General features: G+C 40.7%; 1 non-coding gene across 2 annotated transcripts in view; it reads right to left on the bottom strand.

The window, feature by feature from the left end:
* LOC123286720 (uncharacterized) overlaps positions 1–11,288 on the bottom strand; it is a 38,933-nt gene that overhangs the window by 27,007 nt on the left and 638 nt on the right. The window contains exons 2-3 of one of the 2 annotated variants that reach the window (XR_006529491.2): positions 4,706–4,770; positions 2,965–3,085 (exon numbers count right to left, since the gene is read on the bottom strand). This is a non-coding gene — a transcript (uncharacterized protein). The remainder of the gene's footprint in view (positions 1–2,964; positions 3,086–4,705; positions 4,771–11,288) is intronic. The other variant, XR_006529492.2, reaches the window with a different exon arrangement.

Consider the following 11,288-nt stretch of genomic DNA (forward strand, 5'->3'; position numbering starts at 1 on the left):
CAGTCGGCCTGCTCTAGGGGAAAGGGCACTGACGCGGGTTCTAGTCCACCCTTTTGTGCCTTGAGATCTTGGGAAGTAAAGTTCTGCAGGATTTGGTATTCTCATCTGAAGACTGACGAGAAGGTGCCAATGACAGGAGGCCTGTGAGGATGGGGGAGATAAAATTTGAACTCTGCAATACATGACGCTAGTTCCAAGCATGGTTATGCTCAGTGCCCAGTTTTGGGGGGAACAAAGACGGATGGACACACATCTCAGGGTCTTTTCAAGGAAAACTTTCCCTTCCATAGGAAATGATGCCAACAAGCAGTGACTTTGGCCGTTCTGGAAACGTGAAGCTTTCTCGTTTTGGAGGGGAAGGAACAACACCTCACTCTGCACTAATCCACACTATGGTCTGTGTCAGGGAGGGGCTCGGAGGGCCTGCGGCTGCCCCGACTTGACCTGTTGGAAGAGCACGAGGAACTCCTGATGCTGTCATTGACGAATGAAAATGAAGGTGCAAATGGAAACGGACTGCGTCAACCATCTGCCCTCGGACGTCACGGACTGATTTCAAGACCTGCTGATGCTCACATGGCTATAGCGTGGATACGGATTAATTGTGCTAAAAGATTGTAGCAACCTGTGGAGATTCTGAGCTGTATTTTCAGGCTTTTCTTTAAGGAGGTTGTGATGTCTCTGTCTGGACACATTTTCTTCATTCAAGGTCAAGGCCAGCCCTTTGTTCCAGCCTGAGGGGAGGGAGAAAACCACCAAGGAGGAGAAATCTTTCCCCTAATGAAGGGGTTGTCAGGGCCACAGCGCCCACCTATTCTGAGCGCCACAGAGCATTCATGAAGTGTCTGCGGAATCTGAACTTTTAACTCAAAACCAGTGGCAATGCAGATTTTCACCTGGCTTCCTGACAGACAATCTGCACGGCCATTGAGTAATTTGTGCCCATGGTGGCTTTCAACTCTACAGGAAGATTGGTAATCAGGTCATTAATGGTGCACGGACATTCCTTCCAGATATAATGGCTTTTGGCAAATGAAAGAAACAAAAAGTTCTTTCTTGCTGAGATATCAGTGAATCACTAAGAATCAATACAAAGGAAGTGTAAGGCCATGCAGCGAAACATTTGTTCACAAAAACCCTCTGGTTTTTAAAGAGCCCTGACAAGAGTAGTTACCGTCTCCCCTTTTCCTGCTGTCGCCCCTGACTGACAGTTTGCATAATGTACTTTCATGACGCATGACACTGTTTTTGGATCTATGTCTAGTTAGTTTTTGGAGAACAATACTGTAGCTTTCTACATCACAAGGATTGTGTCTGCTGCTTTTGCTTTTCTCCACAGACCCAATATCTTTACAGTGAGAGAATTTCCCAGAATATGGTCAGTCAGTTAGTTTAGTAAATAGCAAATATGGTTGCAAATGCCCTAAGACCCTAAATAGAGAGCATGGAAATCTAAAGTGCACTTTGAAAAAGCTACGTTCCTAAAACATCTATAACGTGGGTATTCAGATATCCAAAATGTGGAACCCAAATATCCATCAACTGATGCATGGATTAATAAAATGTGATACAGCCGTACAACAGAATATTATTCAGCCATAAAAATGTATGAAGTACGGATGCATGCTACAATGTGGATGAAACTTAAAAACATTAAATGAAAGAATCCAGCCACAAAAGACCATGTATCGTATGATTCCATATGTGAAATATCCAGAATAGACAAATCTATAGAGCAGATAGTAGATTAATGGTTGCCAGGGGCTGTGAGAAAGGGGGAATTATGAGTGACAGCTAGTGAGGGTCACATTACTTTTAGGGGTGATGAAAATGTTCTAAAATTAGATAGTGGTTATTCACAATTCCATAAATACACTAAGAACCACTGAATTATATACTTTAAAAGGGTAAATTTTATGTTACATGAATTACATCTCAAGCTATTATTTAAAATATCATGTGTTTATATATATGAGGGGATAGATGAAACAAGATTGGTATGATTACCACATGGATGTTCATTATACTAATTTTTTCTACTTTGTGTGTGTTTGAAAATTTTTATAATGAAAAGTTCAAATGTACATGTATGCCACACTCCTGTGGAGTTCTGGATTTTGAGAAAGCTTCCAAGTTAGGAAAAAGGTAAAAGTTACTCCCTTCTGAGCAAGAGCTCGCTACGGTAGATTCAGGGAGGGAAAGCAGATGGGGTGGGCCAGGCCCCGTGCTGACCGCTCTGGGATCCGTGGAGGACAGCACCACCACCCGCCTGAGCCAGGCTCACGTGAGTCTCACCCTTCTCCATCAACGTACGTGGGACAGTACCTTTGATCAGGTGGAAAGGGCGGGGCTCGGTGCCTTGCCAACAGCTCAGGAAAAGAACAAAGAAGAGGGTGTCTGCTCCTCTCTCCTGTGCCATAGTCTGTACACCATGAGAGAGAAGAAGTTTCCTGAAGTCCTCAGACACAGCCTTGGACTCCAGGCTACTGCGGAACACGACTGTCTGTGAAGTCACTCCCAGAAGCAAGGTGGGGCGCAGTTCTACAGTGGGAAGTGGGGAGGGCCCAGTGTCTGTGGACAGGGACACGGGAGGGGGACACTGGCAGCCCTGAGGTAATTGCCTCCACGCTCACTCCCTTCGGCTCTACAGAGCTGTCCGCCATACCGGGTGCACTGCAGCCTGCAGGCAGGAGGCTGCTAACCAGGACTCCTAAGGTACAAGTGACAGAAACTCAACTAAACCAGCATAAGCAAACTGGAATAGCTGGAGCAGCCAGAAAAACCTTATAATAAATCAAGATATCACATTAAGTATTGTTTTTTATCGTATTACATAAAAGTATAACACCAAAAATATTATAAACAGAAGTGAGTTGACGTTGTCACTCGTGCGTCACGATTTCCCCTGTGACATTTTGTAAGTATTAAACTATTTTCAAAGGAAATATCTTTATATGTCAGCACCTTTAACTGCACTTTTCTTCCTGCATTTTCACTTTGTATTGGATCCCACAAATCAGGTAGCCGGCCCTGCCCTTTAGTCCTTGTGTTCACACACAGTATGCAGGCAGGGGATGGAAGAGATCTTTGGGAGACAAAAAGAACGCAAAAAGTTATACAGTTATAAATCTGAGTAGCTCCGGCATATTAGTTTGTTGCGGCTGCCATAACCAAGTACCACAACATGCAGGGCTTAAACAACCGAAATCTGTTGTCTCACAGTTCTGGAGGCTAGAAGTACAAGATCAAGGTCAGCAGAGCTGAGGCCTCTCTCCTTGGCTTGTCAGTGGCCATCTACTCCTTGAACCTTCACGTCGTCTTCCCTCCACATGCATCTGCATCCAAAGTTTCTCTTCTTATAAGGATACTAGTCATAAGGGCCCACCCTAATGACCTCATTTTAACTTGATGACCTCCGTAAAGACAGACACTCAAAATAAAGCCACATTCTGAGGCACTTGGGGTTAGGACATCAACAAATAAATTCAAGGGGTGGGGACACAAGTCAAACCATAACATTAGGTAATGGCAGCAGCAAAAATCTTATTTCTCTGAAATATCTTTAAAAAAACAGAACAAAAAGAACATATAAAACAACACAAAACTCACACCCTCAGCATAAGCAGAAGAAAGAAAATATCCAATTTCAAATTACCAGTAAATAGAAAAATAAACCCTAACCCCAGGCACTAACTCTCTGGCTTCTGCTACTTGCCTCTGCCGAGAGGGAACGCAGTGGCCTGAAAAGGTCTAAAATCTCCTCCAGAAAGAGAAAACCCAATGTGTGTGTGGAAATGCTGCAAATGTGTCCTAGTGGATCAATATTAACCCCTAGACCTGGGCAAGGAGATTGGTGAGGCTTCAATCAAGAAAGACCCTAGAAGAGGCTGAGTGTGGGCTGGGCATGGGGTGGAGATGGAATCCTTTAGGGGACTTTTCCCTGGGAGATTTCACTGAGGGTAAGTAGAAACTAAAGAAATGGGAAATAGGCTAACTGCAAACTCAAGATGCACAACCACCTAACTTTTTTTTTTTTTTGGTGAGGAAGATTGGCTCTGAGCTAACATCTGTTGCAAATCTTCCTCTTTTTGCTTGAGGAAGATTGTCACTGAGGTAACATCTGGGCCAATCTTCCTCTATTTTGTAAGTGGGACACCACCACAGGATGGCTTAATGAGTGGTGTGTAGGTCCACACTCAGGATCCGAACCCATGAACCTCGGGCCACTGAAGTGGAGCACGCAAACGTAACTACTATGCCACCAGGCTGGTCCCACGACCACCTAACTTTCGATCCCCACTGCCCACTCCTGCTACTTTCCCGCATCTTCCTTATCTCAACAAAAAATCAATCCTTCCATTTGCTCAAGCCAAAATCCAGTGTTTGTTCCAGAAGCTTCTCTTTCTCTCCCACCACACATCCAATCCTCTCAGTTCAATTTTCACACACCTTGCCTGCCTCCACTGCCCCAGTGGAGACCAGACCAGCATCACCTTCATTTTACTGCTGATGACATAAGAGGCCAACAAAGTCCCCTTAACATTCTATTGAACCCAAACGAGTCCCATTACCAAAATCTCCAGCACCTCCTCTCCCTCTTAGCTCTTCCTTTCCCTTCTATCTCCTCACATCACCAGAGGAAGAGAATATGAGCTGCTTTGCAACCTGAGTGCACAGTAGGGCTCCTGTGTAATCTACCAATTACCTTTGAGGGATCATCAGACTTTCTCTGCTTGAGTTCTCTTATCTCCAGGCAGATTCGTTGAGTATCTAGGGATGAAAGAAAAACATCTATATTTATGTAGTCATTCAGGTCTAGAGCAGGAGTCAATAAACTTCTTCTGTAAAGAGCCAGACAGAAAGTATTTTAGGCTTTGCAAGTCATCTATGTCTCTGCTGCAAAATCTTCTTTGTCTGTTGTTATTACAAATAGAAATGTAAAAACCATTGAAAAACATCAATGAAACCAAAAGCTGGTTCTTTGAGAAAATCAATAAAATATATAAACCTCTAGCTATACTGATCAGGGAAAAAGATATAAGACACATTACCAATATCAGGAATGAGAGAGTAGACACTACAGATACTACAGACATTAAAAGAAAAATAAAGGTATATTATGAACAACTTTTTGCCAATAGATTTGACAAGCTAGATAAAATAGACAGATTCCTTGAAAGACACAAATTGACATTCTTACTCAAGAAGAAACAAATAACCTGAACAGCTCTGTAGAAAATAAATTGCTTTTCTTTTTAAAAAAGAAAAAAGCTCGGGGCTGGTCCCGTGGCCAAGTGGTTAAGTTTGCGTGCTCCGCTGCAGGCGGCCCAGTGTTTCGTTGGTTTGAATCCTGGGCACGGACATGGCACTGCTCATCAAACCACGCTGAGGCAGCGTCCCACATGCCACAACTAGAAGGACCCACAACTAAAATATATACAACTATGTACCAGGGGGCTTTCGGGAGAAAAAGGAAAAAAAAAATCTTTAAAAAAAATAAAGAGAATGTTTAAAAAAAAAAAAGAAAAGAAAAAGAATAAAGCTCTATATTAAAGAAATTGAATTTGTGGGTAAAAACCTTCCCAGAAAGAAAACTCAAAGCCCAGATGGCTTCACTAGTTAACTCTATCAATATTTAAGGAATATCACCAGTTCTACGCAAACTCTTCTGAAAAACTGAAATTGAGGGGCCACTTCCCAACTCATTCTATGAGACCAGCATTATCCTGATACCAAACCAGACAAAGATATCACAAGAAAAGAAAACTATAAGCCAATATCTTTCATAAACATAGATGCAAAAATTCTTAATAAAATTTTAGCAAATGTCATCCAACATATTTTTGAAAGGAAAATATATCATAACCAAGCAGGGTTTATCCTAGGAATGCAAGGCTGGTTGAACATTCAAAAATAAATCCATGTAACTTACAATATTAATAGAAAACTCATGTGATTCTCACAATAGATGCAGAAAAAGCACTTGACACAATCTAACAACCATTCAGAATAAAACTCCCATTGACTAGAAAATAAAGTGAACTTTCTAAATTTGATAAAGGGCATTTATAAAAAACCTCAAGTAACATCATTATATAATGGTAAAAGTTTGAATGCTTTCTCCCTAATCTCAGGATCAGAGCAAGGATGACCACTCTCACAACTGTCATTCACCACTGGTCTAAAGGATTTACCCATGCAATAAGGCAATAAAAAGAAGTAAAACACATACAGATTAGAGAGGAAGAAGTCAAACTGTCTTTATGCTCAGTCGACTTGATTATCTGTGTAGAAAATTCTAAGAAATCCTAAGAACAAATAAATGAGTTTAGCAAGGCTGTAGGATACAAGGTCAATATTTTAAAAAGTAATTGTATTAAGAGAATGAAAAGACAAGCCAGAGACTGGGAGAAAATATTTGCAAAATATATATGTAATAAAGGATTTGTATCTAAAATATACAAAGAATTCTTAAAACTCAACAAGAAAACAAACAACCCAATTAAAAAATGGGCAAAACAGAGGAGTGACATCAGCAACATGGCAAAGTGAGCTGTTCCCTTTATCTCTCCTCCTCTGAATTACAAGTAAACAGACATTCATTGACTAATGGAAGATACCCACCCAGCACAACAGGACTCGTGAGAGACCCACACAGCTATACATCTGAAAGTGGGTGGCCCGGGTCTCCAGGAAGCAGCGGTGATAGGTAAGCACCCCTTACCCCTTCCAGGCAGCAGTAAGCCAGGTCACAGGTCTTCACACAGTGACCAACACTACTCCCAGAGGAGGCAGACACAGCCCAGACTGTGGGTGAACACTATCCTGGCCAACAGGAGTGTCCACCATGGCACCATGGCCCTGCCAGTGGGAATGCACCTTGGCACAAATGTAAGAAGAGGTGACAGCAGCCCTGCACACATGTGCAAATGCTTTCCCTGCTGGCAGGAGTGCCCACTGTGCTGCCATGACCCCACCAGGGGGAATGTACCTCAGTGTGACTGTAAGAAGAGGTGGTGGTGGTCCCGTGCACACGTATGAATGCTTTCCCAGCCAGCAGGAGCTCCCACCATGCCACAGCAGCCCTAACAAGTGGCCCCAGCTCAGACCCTGCAAAGAAGCCCTGTCTACCAAGTACAGGAGCCAGCGCAACGTAAGCGGAGGTGGAGGCAATCTGGTGCATGCGCAAATGCTATCCAAGCCTACAGGAGCACCCACCATACCCACACAACTTCCAGCAGACAGGGTGGGGTCAGAAACACAATTCCTGCTTCCCCCAAGCTGTAGCAGGTGGAATCTGCAACCTGATACTACCACAGATGCGCCAGCAAAGGATTAGTTCATCAACCAGCGTGAAAAACTACAGTAACAATACAGAGCAGGAAGAAAATTACAAGTCTCAAGAAACCAATCCTGAAGTCACAGAAATTTACATTCTAAATGACAGAGAATTCAAAATAGCTGTCATAGAGAAACTCAGCGAGTTACGAGAAAACTCAGAAACACAGTTCAATGAGCTCAGGAATAAAATTAATGAGCAGAGGGAATACTTCACCAAAGAGATTAAAACTCTAAAAAAAAAACCAAACAGAAATTCTGGAGATGAAGAACACAATCAATGAGAAAAAATAACCTAGAATCCTAAAAAAAATAGAGTTGATGTTATGGAGGACAGAATTAGTGATATAGAGGATAGAAAGATAGAAATGCTTCAGGTAGAGGAGGAGAGAGAACCAAGATTTTTTAAAAATGAAGGAGTTCTTCAAGAAATATCTGACTGACTTAGGAAAAGCAACATAAGTATTATAGGTATTCGAGAGGGAGAAAGGAGCAGAGAGCTTGTTCAAAGAAATAATAGCTGAGAACTTCCCAAACCTGGGGAAAGAACTGGACTTACAAATACTTGAAGACGATAGACTCCTAATTACCTCAATGCAAAAAAACCTCGTCCAAGGCATATAATAGTAAAATAGGCAAAAGTTAACAACAACGAAAAAATACTAAGGACAGCAAGACAGAAGAAAACAATCTACAAAGGAACCCCTATCAGGTTTTCAGTGGATTTCTCAGCAGAAACCTTACAGGCTAGGAGAGAATGGAATGATATATTCAAAATACTGAAGGACAAAAACTTTCAGCCAAGAATACTCTATGCAGTGAAACTATCCTTCAGATACAATGGAGAAATAAAAGCTTTTCCAGGTATACAAATGCTGAGGGAGTTCATCACCACAGGACCCCTCCCCCACCAGAAATGATGAAGGAAGCCCTCATACCTAAAACAAAAAGACAATGGTCTACAAAGCTTTGAGCAAGAAGATAAATAGACAGACAAAATCAGAAAACTGCAGCTCTCTATCAAAACAAGTTAGCAAACACATAATTATAACATAAAAGGCAAAGAGAAGGAAAGCATTGAAAATAACTACAAACACTTCAATTTAGTCACAAACTCATAACACAAAACAGAATAATCTGAGACAACAGTAACTCAGAAGGGGAAGAAGTATGGGATGGAGCCTGCTTAGGCTAATGGAAATAAGAAGCCATCAGAAAGTGGACTATCTCATCTATGAGATCTTTTATGCAAACCTCATGGTAATTACTAAACAAAAAATCAGAGCAGAGCCACAATTTGTAAATAAAGAAAAAACTGAGAAAACCATCACAGAAAACTACAAAACTGACATGGCAGTCAGAAATACAAGGGAAGGGAAACAATGGAAATATAGAACAACTGGAATACAAGAGATAAAATGGAAGTATTAAGCCCTCATTTATCAATAATGACTCAATGTAAAGGGACTGGAGAATTCAATCAAAAGACACAGAGTGGCTGAATGGATTAAAAAACAAGACCCAACAATACACTGCCTCCAGGAAACACATCTCAGCTCTAAAGACAAACATAGGCTCAGAGTGAAGGGATAGAAGACAATACTGAAGCAAATGCAAGCAAAAGAAGGCAGGTGTTGCCATATGTACATCAGACAAAGCAGACTTCAAGATAAAAAAGACAATCAGAGATAAAGAGGGGCAGTATATAATGACAAAAGGGACTTTCCACTAAGAGGACATAACACTTAGGAATATATATGCACCTAACACAGGAGCACCAAAGTATATAAAGCAACTAAAACAGACTTAAAGGGAGAAATTAACAGCAAAACAATAATAGTAGGGGACCTCAGATCTCATCTATTGGGAGAAAATATTTATAAATTATATATCTGATAAGGAGTTAATCTCCATAATGTATGAGGAACTCACACAACTGAACAACAAAAAAACAAACAGCCTGATCAAAAAATGGGCAGGAGATATAAACAGACATTTTTCCAAAGAAGATATACAGATGGCCAGTAGGCACATGAAAAGATGTTCAACATCACTAATCATCAGGGAAATGCAAATCAAAACTACACTAAGATACCACCTTAACCCTGTTAAGATGGCTATAATAACTAAGACTAAAAACAGTAAATGTTGGAGAGGGTGTGGAGAAAAGGGAACCCTCATATACTGCTGATGGGAATGCAAACTGGTGCAACCACTATGGAAAACAGTATGCAGATTCCTCAAAAAACTAAAAATAGAACTATCATATGATGCAGCAATCCCACTTCTGATATTTATCCAAAGAAAACAAAAACACTAACTCAAAAAGGTATCTGTACTCCCATGTTCATTGCAGCATTATTGACGATAGCTAAGACATGGAAAGCGCCTAAGTGTCCACTGATGGTTGAATGAATAAAGAAAATGTGGTAAATATAATGGAATATTATTTCGCCATCAAAGAAGGAAATCTTGCCATTTGTGACAACATGGATGGGCATTGTGCTGGGTGAAATAGCATAGACAGAGAAAGACAGGTACCGCCGTATAATTTCACTTTTATGTGGAATCTAAAAAAACAAAGACAAAACAAAACCCTGAACTCATAGATAAGAGAACAGTTTGGTAGTTGCGGAGAAGTTGGGGAGTGAAGGGGATCAAAAGATGCAAATTTCCAGTTTTAAAATAGTAAGTCATGGGATGTAATATACAGCATGGTGACTATACTTAATAACACTGTATCGCATATTTGAAAGTTGCAAAGATAGTTAATCATAAAAGTTCTCATCACAAGAAAAAGAATTTGTAATTATGTATGGTGATGGATGTTACCTAGACTTATTGTGGTGATCATTTCACAATATATACAAATATCAAATCATTACATTGTACAATTGAAACTAATATAATGTTATATGTCAATTATATCTCAATTTTAAAAAACAAAAATGTGAAATAATGTTATAAACCAATGTAACTGCAATAAAATAAATAAAAATAAACAAATAAAAATGTTTCAGATGGTAAATTTTATGTTATGTATTTTTTAGAATTAAAAAAATGAGACAAAGGGGCTGGCCCCATGGCCGAGTGGTTAAGTCCGCGCGCTCCACTGCAGGCGGCCCATTGTTTTGTTGGTTTGAATCCTGGGCGCCGACATGGCACTGCTCATCAAACCACGCTGAGGCAGCATCCCACATGCCACAACTAGAAGGACCCACAACGAAGACTATACAACTATGTACTGGGGGGGCTTTGGGAAGAAAAAGGAAAAATAAAATCTTTATTAAAAAAATGAAAAAAAAAGTAATATACATGAACATGTTAAAAACAATACAAAAGTTTATTCTGTAAAAAGAATTCTCCCTTCATTCACGCACATTTACCAACGGTCCTTTTCCCATATTACAGAGTGCTGAAGGTGCCTCATACACTCTTCAGAGACATTCATACATATAACATGCTGGACACGGGGCCTGGCTTCTCCGCTTTGATTGAGCGGTATGTCCTGCTGTGTTTCATATCAGATTATATAGAACTCCCTCGTTATCCTTAACGGTTGCACACTGACCCATTTTACGAATGCATAGACACCAGATCCAAATGAATACACACCTATGATTCCACTTGCGTAAAGTTCTGAAATAGGCAAAACTAACCCGTAGTGTTAGAATTCAGGGTAGTGGTCACTTCAGAGGAGGAACAGGGCAGTGACTGAGAGTGATGGGGGCGCTTCTGGGATGCTGAGCATGCTCTGTTTCTTAAACTCAGTGATGGTTGTACAAGTGCGTCCACATTGTAACAACTGCAGAGTACACTTATGATTTCTGTACTTGTCTGTATGATGTTGTGCTTCAGTTTTACGAAATTTAATCTCACAATCTAGTGGGAAAGGTATATATAGAGGCAAGTAACTATGGCTGTGTGGTGAATGAACTTCGGACTCGGGA

Source organism: Equus asinus, chromosome 6 (assembly GCF_041296235.1).
Source record: "Equus asinus isolate D_3611 breed Donkey chromosome 6, EquAss-T2T_v2, whole genome shotgun sequence".
NCBI classification, from domain to species: Eukaryota; Metazoa; Chordata; class Mammalia; order Perissodactyla; family Equidae; genus Equus; species Equus asinus.